The sequence below is a fragment of the Cricetulus griseus genome, chromosome 8 (assembly GCF_003668045.3).
Source record: "Cricetulus griseus strain 17A/GY chromosome 8, alternate assembly CriGri-PICRH-1.0, whole genome shotgun sequence".
Classification (NCBI taxonomy): Eukaryota; Metazoa; Chordata; class Mammalia; order Rodentia; family Cricetidae; genus Cricetulus; species Cricetulus griseus.
Genome location: NC_048601.1, coordinates 98,871,029 through 98,886,750, shown reverse-complemented (window position 1 = coordinate 98,886,750; position 15,722 = coordinate 98,871,029). Strand labels below are relative to the sequence as shown.

The window sequence follows — 15,722 nt, the reverse complement described above, 5'->3', positions numbered from 1 at the left end:
ACTGGGACCAGTGTACTGAGTTAATAAGTTTCACCATGAGTGATGATACATTCTGACTATAAAGTTAAACTACAGATCCTCTCAGACCTACTTTCCAGAGGCAGCCAGACCTGACTGGTGAGATGTCTTCCTCAGCTCTGCAGCTTTCAGGCCCATCCTTGATTAGCATCACCTGCCAAGGAAATGGATAGGAGCAGCCTGGAGACCTGAGCCTATTTCACACTGCTGTCTTGGGTTAACTCCTGACCTGGCCAACTGCCTTCCACCTGGGCCCCAAGACACACCTCTCCACCTTCTCTAAAGAGAGAACAGAACAGGCCACCACTCAAGGTTCTCACAGGGCCATAGCCGGCACTGTGGAGGGTGGGAGTTTCCCACATGAGCTTCTTTGCCTGCCAGAGCCCACTGCTCACTTGGTTCATCTTCAAAGGCTAACGCCTGGCTCAGCTGCTGTACCAGGGAGAGAGGGACCCTACAGTGTTGCTGCTGCCAGTGCTGGCTAGGGCCCTGTGAGAACCTTGATTGGTGTACCAAACAGTTCTACCAGCTATGAATCAAACATTCAAATATAAAAGCCTTTGGGGACCATGCTCACTCAAACCATCACATACAATAGACAGTATAAACATTCCTGTTCCAAAAGGTAGGAATGGGAGTGCAGTAAAAGAAAGATTGGACCAAAGTAAGATTGAAACTCAACAGGAAGACACCTTCAGTTCCATGCCTGGTATAAGGCTCATAATGGACACCTATGCTTCAACACTCTTGGGAAGCATTACATTCCCAACTCTGCTCCCTGAAGCATATATAAGCTCTTTCTTGGTTGGCTATAGTCTCTGCCCAAAGCTTTCTTGAGTGGTCATTCCATAAACCTGGCTTCGCTATACCTCAGGGTCTTTATTGCAATCTAAACTTTAATTTCCCAGCTTTAATTTTTTAAATTTTAAATGTATTATTTTATTTTAAATGTATGAATAGTTGCCCGAATGTATATCTGTGTACCATATGAATCCAGGCCCCACAAAAGCCAGAAGATGGCATTGGATCCCCTGGAACTAGAGTTACAGGTGGTTGTGAGCTGCCATGTGGGTGCTATATATCAAACCTGGGGCCTCTCCAAGAGCAGCTAGTATTGTTACCTGCCGAGCCATCTCTATCCCCAGATTTCCAGCTTTATGTAATGTTGTCTAAGGGCCTCCTTACAGAGAATCCAACCCTACCATACACTGACTGCCCCAAAAGCTTTCTGGACCACCTAAATTTTGCATCCTTCATGCCTGCAAAACGAGTACCACGGAACTGTGCTTCCAAGTTCTGCTGCAGCCTAAGGTGTAGTCTGCTCCCCTTAGACCACAAGTTGCTCCATCCTCTAACTGCCTTCCAGGATAAATGTGAGAAAACACTTCCCTAAGAAGTTGCTTTCAGTTGTGCTGTCAATTCTCTGGTGTGACTATTCTCTAGTTTCTTCATGTGAGTACTTAGAGCTATGAACTTTCCTCTTAATACTGCTTTCAAATTGTCCCATAAGTTTGGGCATGTTGTGTCTTCATTTTCATTGAATTCTAGGAAGTCTTTAATTTCTTTATTTCTTCCTTGACCCAGGAATGGTGCAATTATGCATTGTTCAATTTACATGAGTTTGTAGGTTTTCTGCAATTTGTGTTGTTGAATTCTAACTTTAATTACAAAGAAAAGTGACTGCTAAATTTGCCATGGGGCAGGATGTTCCTTCAAGGTTTCTGCTTCGCAAAAAAAATGTTTGCCAGACGCTCTGGGCTTTAGGCTGAAGATGAATGCCCAACATTACAGAGGAGCTTAAAGAGGTGACTGTCCAGGCAAAAAGATGTCTCTGTCAATTTTAGAGTTTATATATTATACTTCTGGGGTCTTTGACAGAGTTAATTATGGTTATCGTTTTCCTTAGTTATCATAAAAATAAGTTAGTTATAAAACTTTAGATCTAATATAGGATAGATGATAAAATATTTTCTTTAAATTTTGCCAAATGTTAGTGGACTAAATATTGTTAACTATAGTTCTTACTTGACAACTGTTTTGTTATATATACTTTTACTAAGTTAAAGTTAAAATCTTCCTTTTTATTTAGACAGAAAAGAGGAAATGATGAGATGGGATGTGTGCTATGACTATATGTTTCTCTTATTCATTGATGAATACAGGTGTTTTGGCCAATGGACAGGCAGGATTTAGCCAGGCAGGAAATCCAACAGAGATAAAGAAAGGTAGTAGGCAGAGTCAGGGAGAAGCCATGTAGCTGCCAAGGAAGCAAGAGATCCAGGCATCACAGTAAACAAGACCATGTGGAAATATGCATATTAATAGAAATGAATTAATAATTTAGAGAGAACTAACCATTGAGAAGCCTAAGCAATAGGCCAAACAATTTATAACTAATATAGGCCTTTGTGTGTCTATTTGGGACCAGGACCAGGTGAGACAGAAACTTCTGTCAACTGGCAGGGTGTTCTCTGACTTCCATGTCCTCAAGTTGGTTCCCCCACACCTACACCTTCAGGGCCAGCTCTACTGCTTTGCTCAGGCGAGGTGCAGGTGCTACTCTCCCGAGTGTTGAAGCTGGTAGGGGCAGGGACAGCTCTTCTGTTCTTATGACCTTAGGGCCAGTTCTCCCACCTGACTCAGGCATTGATTGGGGATGGGGAGCATCTCTCCTCAGCCTATGCTGCCTCAAGACAGATGAGTAATGGAGACAGCTTTCCTGTGATCACAACCTTGCAGCTGGCTCACCCACACCTCGGCCAACAGGGTTGGCTCTAGTGTGCTGCTCAGGCGAGGTATAGGGCCCACTCTCCTGAATGCTGCAGCTGGTGAGGGCTTGGGTCAGGTCCCCCACCTGCTGCAAGTGGTGAGATGCAAGAGGCGCAGGGAATCTTTTCCCTGCCCATGCCACCACATGGCATACAAGAAGGGCATGATCTTCTGATCCTCAGGACCAGTTCGCCTATACCCCTGCAACAGGGTCAGCTCTGTTGTGCATCCCAGGTGAGGTGTAGGACACTACATCCTGAGTGCTTCAGGACCAGTTCTCCCTAGTGTTGCAGCCAGTGAGGGGCAGGGCCAACTCTGTACAGCCCTGGTATATGCAAATGAGTGGACATATATTTTCTGATTTGAGTGCTGAGGAAGCCCACGGGTGAAGTGCACTGTATTGTTTTCTAAAAGTGCAATGCAGATATGCACTTACCCACCATCCACTCAGCAATGGAACAGAAGGCAAGTCACAAGTTCTGACATGCATAGCTGCAGGGTATTCCAAATGGGAATAACTAATACAGTTGCTTAAAGAAAAAAAAAAAAAAAAGAACCAAAGTCAAGAAAAATGTTAAAGAATGGGAATATCTCCCCTTTACAAAGACATAGGGTACAACACAAAATAAGACCTTTCATGTTTTGAAAAGCCCTGGTAGGAAGCGAGAATCCAGGCCACTTCAAATTGAAGGTCAGAAGACCAATTCCAACTAGTGATGGGGCTGTGAAGACAGCTCAGTGGGAAAGGTGCCCTGCCCTGTGAGTTCTAACCCTGAGCTCAAATCTCCATCCCCTGTGCAAAAAAACAGAGGTATAGTGTGCCTGCTATACCAGCACTGGGAGACAAGCACAGGAGGACAAAGATGAAGAGAAAAAGAAGCTGGGAAGATTGGTGGCAGCTTTCTAGCTACCCAGTCTAGTGGAGGTGCAAGGGAGGAGGAAGAGGGGTTGTCAATATAGCCAACCAGTAAACTCCAGGTGCAATAGGAGACCGTGTCTCAAAAAAAGTGGATGCCAACCTGCAACACACAAAAGCAAATGTAAGAGTAGGGGGCACCCGGATTTGAACCGGGGACCTCTTGATCTGCAGTCAAATGCTCTACCCCTGAGCTATACCCCCTCCTACTCACATGGAGTTTAATTAACACCTTTTACTCCTAGAGCCACACCCATATCCTTTATAATCTATTTATTCACATTATAGGATGGCGATCTCAGGAACTCCAAGCCCGAGTCAAAGGAAACCTATCTTCTGCTTCTGCTGTGTACCAAATGGCAGGGTCACTCCCCCCTGGAAATCCTACAACTTTGTTCTTTCCACAAACCCCTAGGGCCAGCTAGTGAAGCATGGACCTGTCTGTGAGAATGATCCTTAGAGCCAAAGCCAGAGCCCACCAAGATGGAGACCTACAAACAGAAACTGTATAGGACTGAAGTGCCTGTCCTGTCACACTTGATGACAAAAGTCAAGCCTGACCCACCCGGGCCAATACAGAGCTCATGGCACTTCCTACGCAACTACAGACTAGGATATATGACGGCCCCTCCATTTTCTCTTCAGTTAAAATAGATAAATATGATAGACAATGGGCTCCTCAAAGAAACAGGCAAAGGCAGATTTGGAATCTCCCAGCCTGTGAAAGCACAGAGGGCAGCATAGATCAAGACCAGGAAATGCTACCAGTGATGAATCCCATCTAATGCAGATCTGGTAATCAGTGGGCAAAGCCCTCCCGATCTGGAAAAAATATACTTCCCTTAGTACCATTTTACCTCCTCAGCCAACCAAGGACATGAGTCTATCTGTCTCAGACTCTCTCTCTCTCTCTCTCTCTCTCTCTCTCTCTCTCTCTCTCTCTCTCTCTCTCTTTCTCTCTCTCTCTCTCTCCCTCCGACCCATATTTTCCTCTTAAGGAAATTTCTTCTTCTATCCACAGGCCTCTCCCTTGGAGTCCTAGTCACCTTCTCATGAGAGATGAAGAGATGCTGCCTTCTGCATGGAATTCTATGGGGCTATTGCAATTCTCCAGCTCTTTCCTGTCAGCCACAGGATACACTGCCACACACTGTGGAAAGGATCCTTGAAACTGTGAGAGTTCAAAGAACTCCATGGAAGCGGACAGGGGGAGGAAGGCTGCAGCCTGTGGCCAGGAATTGAGGTTCAGTAGAAGGTTTGGAGTCCTGCACAGCAGCACTGAGAAGTGTTTCCTATGGCACAGATGGGAGCAGCGAGAAAAGCGACAGCCTTGCGTCACACCTGGAAGGAGGGATGAGTGGGAACCCAGAAATGAAAACCAACCCTGGGACCTAAAGCTGACTGATATGTTCAGGCCCGGTGTTTGAAATTTTTTAAGTTGTAGCCTGTGCAATGCTACAGGCTCCTGGCTTTTTTGGAATAAAAGAAACATTTTTTAAAAATTTACATTCCCCAAAAACGCAATAAAGAAGTTTTTAAATTTTTTATATTATTTTTATTTTATGGAATGTTTTGCCTCATGGGTCTGTGCTCGTGTGTGTGTGTGTGTGTGTGTGTGTGTGTGTGTGTGTGTGTGTGTGTGTGAACAATTAAAGAAAACAGGCCATAATTTGAGAGAGACAGTAAGGGGGTACACAGGAGGTATCAAAAGAAGGAAAGGGGAGAAATGATATAATTATAATTTAAAAATTAAAAAAAATATTTTTAAAACATCTCAGTAACATACTTCCTCCAGCTAGGCCCTACATCGAAGTTTCTACTGCCTCCCAACATAGATCCACTAGCTTGGGGCTGGGGTGGGAGGGACCTAGTCTCTAACACATTAATTTACCCTTGGGGACATTTCACATTCAATCCACACAGAAAGAATTCTTTCTAATGGTCTAGCCTCAGCCTTTGAATTTCTGCCATCTTTGTGACAACACCATACTTCCTTCCATTCTCTCAAATGAGTTTTTTTTTTTTTTTTTTGAGGTCTGGTTTAACACATCCTTCTATATTTATCCCAAACCATCCTTGTTTTGGCTACTGCTCTTGCTTATATGTTTTAGAAACTATTTGCACAATTAAACACACACAAGCACACACTTCCAGTACTTTTATTAACTTGAATTGGTATTTTAGACAAATGCAGGGAGAATCTACATAATTCTGATAACTACGTTTCCAGTCCACAAGTCATCTGTCTTCTTAACATTTTGATCCATCAGTTTCTTCTCAGACTTTTGCAGTTGCAGAAAATTTTTGTGTAATTTTTGCTCATCTTTGTTTAGAAGGAATGACAGTTAATCTCATAAATTTGACTAGATTTAAAATACCATAAAAACAGACCTGTGGGTATTCATGAAGGTGACTCTGGAAAGGTTTAAACTGGGGAGGGAAGACCCAACCTAAAGGCAGGGTGCACTAACCCACAGGCTGGAGCCCTGGACTAAGTGAAAAGGAGAAAGGAAGCTGAGCGCCAGCATCCATCTCCTCTGCTTCCTGAATGCAGAAGTAACTTGGCCAGCCATTTATGCTCCTGCCACCAAGCCTTCCTCACCATGACAAGACTGTATCCCTTTTAAAACTGTAAGACAAAATACATTCTTCCTTGAGTTGTATTTACCAGGTATTTTTCAAAACAATAAGGAAATTAGTACAGAAGGTTGACATTTTGTGTTATTCTAACTGGAATTTTCCTCCCTTTCCAGTTTCTTTCTGGTAAACTGAAATATAATCATTGGTCTAATAATTTCAACTTTAAGTCCAGATACATTGATGGACAGCTAATAATCCTAGTGAGTGTGTCTTCAACATCTTTTTAAGTTCTACGGATACAATCATATTGAAATGGCTAGGTAACACTATCACGTCCTGACTCCATTTTGTGTCTGCTATGACACCTTTCAATTAGTTCTCTACGCTCCCAACACCCATGTCTGCCTTGGTAACACATTTGGGATTTCTAAGATCCTGATCAGGGTCCACATGTATTAGCTAACATAGTGTTTATAAAACCAAACATAAACTAAAATAACTGAAAAGGATAAGTCAAAATGAACTGCCATGTTGTGTTGGAAGTAAGTTCTGTGTTCTGCCAAATCAGATGTTGCAGTAACTCTGACTTCAGCTCTAAGATAAATGTAATTGTGGGTTCTACCTTTAAAACTGCTGTACCCTTGAGCTTTGGCATCCAGAGGCTGGGGCTGTAGCCCACTCTTGATTGCTAGCCAACAATAAATGATGGACTCTAATTTGGCCTTATGTTATGTGGCGATCTGCAACTTTCTCACCTATACTATAATAACTTCATCTTCAAAAAAAAGTGCTCTCCCCTTAAAACCATATATTTTGGTGTTTATATCAATTCCCTTTTCCCTGGCTAAGACCTTCATTTACCAAAGATCAGTGTAGTTACAATGGATATTTTTATCTTGTTTTGAGTTTCAGTGGAAAACTTTCAACATCCCACCATTAATAGGATTTATTTTATTCTAGAGAGATTCCTCAGAGCACACTAAAGAGGTAAAAATGCTTGCCCTAATCGACCAAAACCATTTTGAAACCATGAACATGAATTCACTCTTGGCAAAGGCCTTCTTCGTCTGTTTTAATGATATGTGATTTTTCTTTAATCTGCTGTCCTAGTTTGGGTTATTTCAGAAATAGATATTGTCAGTGTATGAGATGAATACAGGAGCCACTTTTCTAGAGTGGGTGAATCACAGACTCAGAGAAGGCACCATTTCATAGACAGCATTATTCTCCAGAAGCATAAGACATCATTTCTTTCTGAAACACTTGACATGACAAGTGGTGCAACTCTTTGTGCACGGGGGTTTGACGCATGTGTCGCTGGAGTCCTTCTCTTCATTCTTCTGGTCTGTGTGATCTATCTTTCAAAGATAATGGTGTGCTGGAGGCACTCACCATTGCTGTGTCTCAACCTATCCAAGTCTTTACACCCAGTAGTGTTAGTTTTGTGAAATCCGGGGCATCGGCATCTGGTGGATATATTCATATCATTATATCTATGTAGTGGATTGTTTATTTTCCTAATATACAGTGCATCTTTGTCTCAACTATTTTAGCTAAAATATATGTATTCTAGGTGCTTTCAGCTTCCATTTGCTTGGTATATTATTTTCTATCCTTTTGTTTTCAACCTGTGTGGATCTTTGCCAGTAAGGTGTGTTACCTGCAGACAAAAGCCAGTAGGCTCTGGGTTTTTCAATCCAGTTATCTAGTCAGAATTTTTTAAATTGGAGAGTTAAGATCATTTACATTTAGGGTTTCCATTGAGCATTATGAGTCCTGAAATTTTGTCGGATTTTTTTGTCCTGGTTGATACAAGCACTGTTTGTTGATTTGTCTGCTTAGTATGGGAATTTCCTAGTTTACTGAGTATATGTTTGATGCCTTTCTAATTCTTGCTTCCAGTTAATCTTCTCATCAAATTTCTCTACAGAGCTCTAATGTTTGCCACTCTATTTCTTCCTCACTTCTGTACAGAATTCTTCCACAGTAGAGGTTCACTGGTCATGAATTGCTTTAGTTCATGCTTATTTTAGAAGGGTTTTTCTTCCTGTCCTTTCATTTCTTAGCATTTTTGTATTCTTATGTTTTAGATTTGTCTCTCAAATCAAAAATATTTAGTTGACTGAACTTTATTTATTAATTTATTGGGCTTTTTTTTGAGACAGGGTTTCTCTGTGCAGTCCTGGCTGCCCTGGAACTAGCTCTGTAGATCAGGCTGGCCTTGAACTCCCAAAGATCCACATGGCTCTTCCTCTTGAGAGCTGAACTTTATTTTTTTAATCCATCAGTTTGTCTTTTAACTTGGCATTTCATATATTATACTCATTTTTTAAAAAGATTTATTTATTTGTTATGTATACAGTGTTCTGTCTGCATGTATCCCTGCAGGTCATAAGAGGGCACCAGATCTCATTATGGATGGTTGTGAGCCACCATGTGGTTGCTGGGAATTGAACTCAGGACCTCTGGAAGAACAGCCAGTGCTCTCAACCACTGAGTCATCTCTCCAGTCGCTACACTCAATTTTAACATTGGAAAATTTGGCTATTTTTTTTTATCTTCTTTGTCCTAATTTTTATCTCTTTATTGCTTTGTTTGTTTTAGAGACTATAAGAAGAAAGTCTTGAAATAGAGCAAGTAAAAACCCATAGGTTGGGTCTGGAGAGATGGTTCAAGGATTAAGAGCACTTGTTGCTGTTATGGAAGACTGAGGTTCAGTTCCCAGCATGCACATGGTAGTTCATAGGGGATCCAACACCTTCTTTTGACCAATGCATGTAATGCACATACATACATACACACCTGCAGGCAAAACATTTGAACACATAAATTTAAATAGGTAAGTCTGTAAAAAAAAAACAAAAACAAACAAACAAACAACAACAACAAAAAAACGAAGTCCATGAATCTCTTTAATTTAATTTCATTCTCCAGACAGTTTCCTGGCACACTGCATACCTGGTTGGTTGATGTACAGTAACAGAAGCTAGAAGTGGAGTTTACACAATGAAACTGAAAGCCTGGTATAGTCCTGATAACAACCTAGACTTCCTAGGCTAACATATGTGTGGACAGAGACATAAAGTCCTCAGCAGTCCCGGTTCTGAGCTGGCTGGTGCACTGTAGATGCTCCCATGGTAGGGAAACAAAGGCAAATCCCCGATCCCTCTGTTGTTCTAAAGTACAGGACAAAGTCAGGTCCTGCTTCCCTGCAAGGGAAGAATGAGAGGTGAAGGGGAGTGAGAAGAGTGAGGGAAACTGTGGGTATCCTTACCCTATTAGGAAAAAAAATGACTGTCACTTTTCCATAGGGACACGGAAGACAAATGCATGATAGGAACTCTCACAAGGCAATGCTGTGTGCCAATACTGTGCGCTAGCCCCTTCAATTATAAAATCCCACACAATTCCCACCATAGCCCAGTAAATCAGGCTCATGTGAAAGTAAAAAAAAAAAATGAGGTTCAAAAGTGCCATCAGTGACATTCCTGTTGTTTGTAAGAGCTCACTCAGCTTTAACCCCAAATCTGCATCTGTATTTCACACCACACACTCTCACTGTGAGCCACCACAAAACCAGGAACGCTGCCACCCCCAAAGCGGGAACTCTGCCACCCCACAGAAGTACTTTTCTGTGTCTTCAGAAGTACTTTTCCTAGCTGAGTGGGGATTATTTTATCTCCTTGGAGGTCAATTCTTCCTCCCGTTCCTGGAAGTAACTTATTATTATTGTCCTTCTTCCTATAAAAAACAAACAAAATAAAAATGTAAGGAGTCTGGGATGTGGACCTTGGGTGCGGGCTGAGGAAACAGCAGGGTGGCTCTGGGTCAGATACTCTGTTTCTTTTAGTAAGACAAGACACCTAGTTGATCGCTGAAATCTCCACTGACTATGGAGGTAAGCACTCTCCCTGCTGGGGCTTCACCCAAGCCTGGAGAGATGAGGACCAGACAGGGGAAGTCTGGTAGGACCAGTGGCTATGTCACTTAACTGGAAGGTGAATCAGCTCCTTAGAGCTGTGGTCAGAAGTCACCATACAAAGGACTTTCTTATTTCATCGCTCTGTTTGGAATCAAGACACTAATCTATAGGGCCTTACATCTCCTCATAATTGCTGGCAGGCTTTGGGTCACTTCATCTTGTAAACACACCACTCCCATGGTGTCTCTATCCCCACATGTTGCTGAAGTTTTCTTGTCCCACCAGGTCCCACTGCCCTTCTCAGCCCCAAATAAACACATGGAGACAGTTATTAATTAAGTTTTGCCGGGTTTTACATAGAAATTCACTCAACCCACTTGCTGGCACCATTTTGTTGCTGTAGTTTTCTTCCCACCTGGTCCTGCAGCCACCTTGCCCCAAATAAGCACACAGATGCTATATTAATTATAAAACTATTGGCCGATGGCTAGGGCTTCTTATTGGGTAGCTTTGTCTTAATTATTAACCCATTTCTAGAAATCTAAGTATTTCCACATGGTCTTATCTACCGGAGAAGAATCCGGACCTGTTACTCCTTCCTCTGCTATATGGCATCTTCTCCCAGTCTTTCTCTCCCTACCTTTCCCAGAATTCTCCTTGTTTCCTAGCCCCACCTATCTTCCTGCCTCCACTGGCTATTGGCCAAACAGTGTTTTATTCATCAACCAATAAGAGAAATATAAATATATATATTTATATATCCCCTGTCACCACAGCCTTCCTTCCTGCTTGAAGGTCTCCTCTCCTTTATAGACACCAACCATATTGGATTAGAGCCATTCTATCCCAGCATGAATCAACTTGATTATGACTGAGTGACCCTAATTCTAACTAGATCACATTTACCAGGAGTAGAGATTTAATATACATAGATTTAAGATACAACTCAACCTACACTCAAGGCCTCCTCAGATATGCACAAGTAGCAAAGAGTTACTGGAGTCTTGGATGTGCTGCCAAGAATTAAAAGTACCAATTTAATACACTGGAATTAAAATTAAGAGCATTATTTAGCTGCTAGTCATGAGGTCCCTGGTTCTAAGTCTCATCCACCTTGCTTACTTTCTGGTTTATATTGTTGTTTTGCTTTTTTGTTGTTGTTGTTCCACAAAAGGAGGCCATAAAATTAATGATCAACTCAGTATGTTGTTGATGGAAGGTTTTGTGCAGAAAATTCCATCTACAGTGTGTAAAAGTGAATATCTGCTCTGGTTAATTATTCGCAGACATGAAATTAAACTGTAAAGTTACTGTGAAAGTCTTTTTCTCCCAAAGACATCCCAAGATTCCAGAATGTCAAAGCAAGCCCTCTCTTTAAGAAACTTCTTTATTACAAGTTTGCATTCCCACAAGCAATGGAGGAGTGTTCCTTTTTCTCCACATCCTCTCCAGCATAAACTGTCATTGGTGTTTTTTATTTTAGCCATTCTGGCCAGTGTAAGATGGTATCTCAGAGTTGTTTTGAGTTGCATTTCTCTGATGGCTAAGGATTTTGAGCACTTTCTTAAGTGTCTTTCAGCCATTTCTGATTCCTCTGTTGAGAAGTCTCTATTTAGTTCTGCACCCCACTTTTTAAATTCATTGATTGGTGTTTTGGTGGCTAGCTTCTTGAGTTCATTGTATATTTTGGAGATCAGTCCTCTGTCAGATGTGGGGTTGGTGAAGATCTTTTCCCATTCTGTGGGCTGTGTTTTTTGTCTTACTGACTGTGTCCTTTGCCTTACAGAAGCTTCTCAGTTTCAGGAGGTCCCATTTATTAATTGTAGATCTCAATGTCTGTGCTACTGGTGTGATGTTCAGGAAGTGGTCTCCTGTACCAATTCATTCAAGGGTATCTCCCAATTTCTCTTCTAGAAGGTTCAGTGTGGCTGGATTTATGTTGAGATTTTTGATCCATTTGGACTTAAGTTTTGTGCATGGTGACAGATATGGATCTATCTGCAATCTTCTGCATGTGCAAATCAAGTTGTGCCAGCACCATTTGTTAAAGATGCTTTCTTTTTTCCATTGTATAGATTTAGCTTCTTTGTCAAAAATCAGGTGTTCATACATGTGTGGGTTAATATCAGGGTTACCACTTTGGGAATCAGTATGGCAGTTGCTCAGAAAAATGGGAATCAGTCTATCTCAAGATCCAGCACTTCCTCTCTTGGGCATATACCCAAATAATGCACGTTCATACAACAAGGACATATGTTCAACCATGTTCATAGCAGCATTGTTTGTAATAGCCAGAAGCTGGAAGCAACCTAGATGCCCCTCAACTGAAGAACGGATAGAGAAAATGTGGCACATTTATACAATGGAGTACTACTCAGCAGAAAAAAGCAATGGAATCTTGAAATTTGCAGGCAAATGGATGGAACTAGAAGAAACCATCCTGAGTGAGGTAACCCACAAAAAGACAAACATGGTATGTACTCACTCATATATGAATTTTAGACATAGAGCAAAGGATTACCAGCCTACAATCCTCTTTACCAAAGAAACTAGGAAACAAGAAGGACTCTAAGAGAAAAATGCATGAACCCCAGAGAATGGAAAGGGCCAGGATCTCCTGAGCTAACTGGAAACATGAGGGTAGGGGAGAGGAAGCTGGCAGAATGAGAGGAGGAGAAGAGGAGGGGAGAGGAGGAAATAGAAGAGCAGAAATATTGAGTTGGGGGAAGAATAGAGGAGAGCAGGAGGAGAGATACCATATCAGAGGGAGCCATTATAGGTCCGAGGAGAGATCTGGCACCAGGAAGATTTCCAGAGACCTACAAGGATGACAGGAACTGACAATCCAGGCAATGGTGGAGAGGATAACCTAAATGCTCTTTCCCTGTAATGAGACTGATGACTACTTTTTATGCCATCCTAGAGCCCTCATCCATGGGCTGATGGAATCAGAGGCAGACATCCACAGATACACACTGAACTGAACTCTGGAACTTAGTTTCAGAGAGGGAGGAATGAAGATCAAAGGGGTCAGTAACAGGCTGGTGAAACCCACAGAAACAGCTGGCCTGAACAAGGGGGAGCACATGGTCCCCAGACTGCTGTCTGGGAGGGCATCACAGGACTGATCCAGACCCCTGAACATGTTTGCCAAAGAGGAGGCCTCAGCGCTCTAGGAGGCCCCTGGTAGTGGATCAGTATTTTTCCCTGGTGTAAGAAGGGACTCTGAGAGCCCATCCCACATGAAGGGAAGCTCTCTCGGCCTGAACACATGAGGGAAGGACCTAGGCCCGGCCCAGGATGATGTGGTGGACTTTGGGGAGCCCCCATCGAGGGTCCTACCCTCCCTGGGGAGTGGAGGGGGGATGGAGCGGGGAGCAGGTGAGGGATTGGGGGAGGGGCAGGGGGAGGGGAAGGGAAGGAGAAGAGATTGACATGTGAAGCAAGCTTGTTCCTAATTTGAACTAATAAAAAAAAAAAGAAGCTTCTTTATTTACTGAGAAACTTTGTCCTCCAAAGTCAGACTATCAGAACTTCAAAGTTTGCCTGTAAGAATGCAACAATCCATTTAAAACTCATAGCTTAAAGCAAAACAAATTTATCCTCATATAGGCCTGGAGGACTGATATTCAAAATTTGTGTCACTGGGCCAAAATTAGGGTGTGAACAGGTTGACATTCCCTTTTGGAGGCTCTGAGGAAAAACAGCATCCTATTATCTGAAGGAACTGAGTCACTCTGGCCAGAGCATGCCTGTTCCACCCACAAGCAAAGCTTCAGGCAAGAGGTTCTTGCATGCAGCACTCCATGTGGACTTTTAGATTTATAGTGACCAAGGACATAAAAGCCCAGATCCCAGTGCAGCACATATCTGAGGTGGGTTTGTGTCTGTAGTGGCAGTGTCACTTCCCAAGTCAGACCCCTGGAGTAAGCCCAGCCAACCCTCAGCTCTCACACTCCCTGGTCACAAGGTCAGACACCTCCTGAGTGCTGCTTGCAGATGTAAGACTGGCACATTGCCAGCATCTCCCCTCCAGCACTGACCTTCCTCACTGGAATGCTCCCCTTTCTCACTAGGCTTACTCTCTGAACCTGCTTCTGGTACCCTGATGCACCCTAAATTTAGGAGCCACTAGCACATTTCAGAGCATGTAGCAAGGTCCTTGCTTAAATCCTGGCACTTTGCACCAACACTGGATGCTACTATGAGATGCCTAAGCCAGATTCTTCTTCCTGCAGAGAGCAGACAGCAGATCTCCATCTGGGGCAGGAGTTCTTCCAGGGAGTCTCCTGACTGTCCATCTCAATTGATGTCTTTAGCAACCCCCCTAAGACATAAAATCTGTAGACTGTCCCCAAAGGAGCAATTCAGAACCTGTTCAAATCCTCAAGGTCCCTATCTGCCAACCCTGAGGGCCTTGAGTTGTGCAGGATGTTCCTGCCTCTCAAATCTCTGTTTCAGTTCCCCAGTTCCAATGCCTTAAGGGTCTATTCGTAAAACTCCTGGTATGGTGTTTGCACTGAGACAAGGGGAAGGTATGAAATGGTTTATTAAAGGGTACTAAACCCAGTGACAAAGAATGGACTTAGTTCTTAATGCTATGTGTGCCTGAGAAGTATGTTCATATTGACTCTCTGTTGCCAAATGCCTGCTAGGAAGGGCACAGCTGACTGACTCTGTAGACCCTTTCAGCCATCAGTGGCAGTACCAGTCCTGTCCCAGACAGTTCAAGAAAGCATCTGAGAGAAGAAACCATTGCTTGTTTTATGTGTCATAGAGGTAAATTTGTAGTGAGACAAGCGTGGTGGCTTCTAGGAACCACGGTTGAATTAATACCCATAGCAATATTAGACGTGCTGAGTATGGTTACACAGGTATAAGGCACAACTTAGATCCCAATTATTATCAGGGGTATAGCTCAGGGGTAGAGCATTTGACTGTAGCTCAAGAGGTCTCTAGTTCAAACCCAGGTGCCCCCTGCTGTTCTATTATTAATTTTTAATTACTAAGGCTAAGTGCTGAAAACTCATTCTTTACTCTAATCCTAAATCTTAGGGTACTGAGATTCCTAAAATCTCAGAGAAAGTTCAGGTGATTTAAAACTGTCATTGAGTGCCACAGGTCCCGAACTTCATGTTCCTCCAACCCAAGCTTTCTGTTTTACTTACCAAATTTAATTAAAATTTTTCTTTTTCCTTTTAAAGTGTGTGTGTGTGTGTGTGAACATAAATACATAAGTTCAGATCATAGGACAACCTCAAATGTTTCTCAGGTGTCATTCACTTAATTGTTGTTGTTACAGGATCTTTTACCGGCCTGGAACTCACCAAGTAGGCTAGGCTGACTAGTCAGTGAGCCCCAAGGACCGGCCTGCCGCCATCTCCCCAGTGCTGGGATTGCAGTCTATGCCACCATAACCAGCTTTGTCATGTGAGTCTGGGGATCAAACTATCATTGCATAGCCCAATGACTTGACCTATCTGGAGCATCCAGAGAATGAAGAAAAGACAAATACAG

General features: G+C 42.7%; 1 non-coding gene across 1 annotated transcript; it reads right to left on the bottom strand.

Annotated features, from left to right (window-relative positions):
* Positions 1–3,835: 3,835 nt before the first annotated feature.
* On the bottom strand, positions 3,836–3,907 carry Trnac-gca. Its single transcript has one exon. It is a non-coding gene; the product is annotated as a tRNA-Cys (tRNA).
* Positions 3,908–15,722: the final 11,815 nt, after the last annotated feature.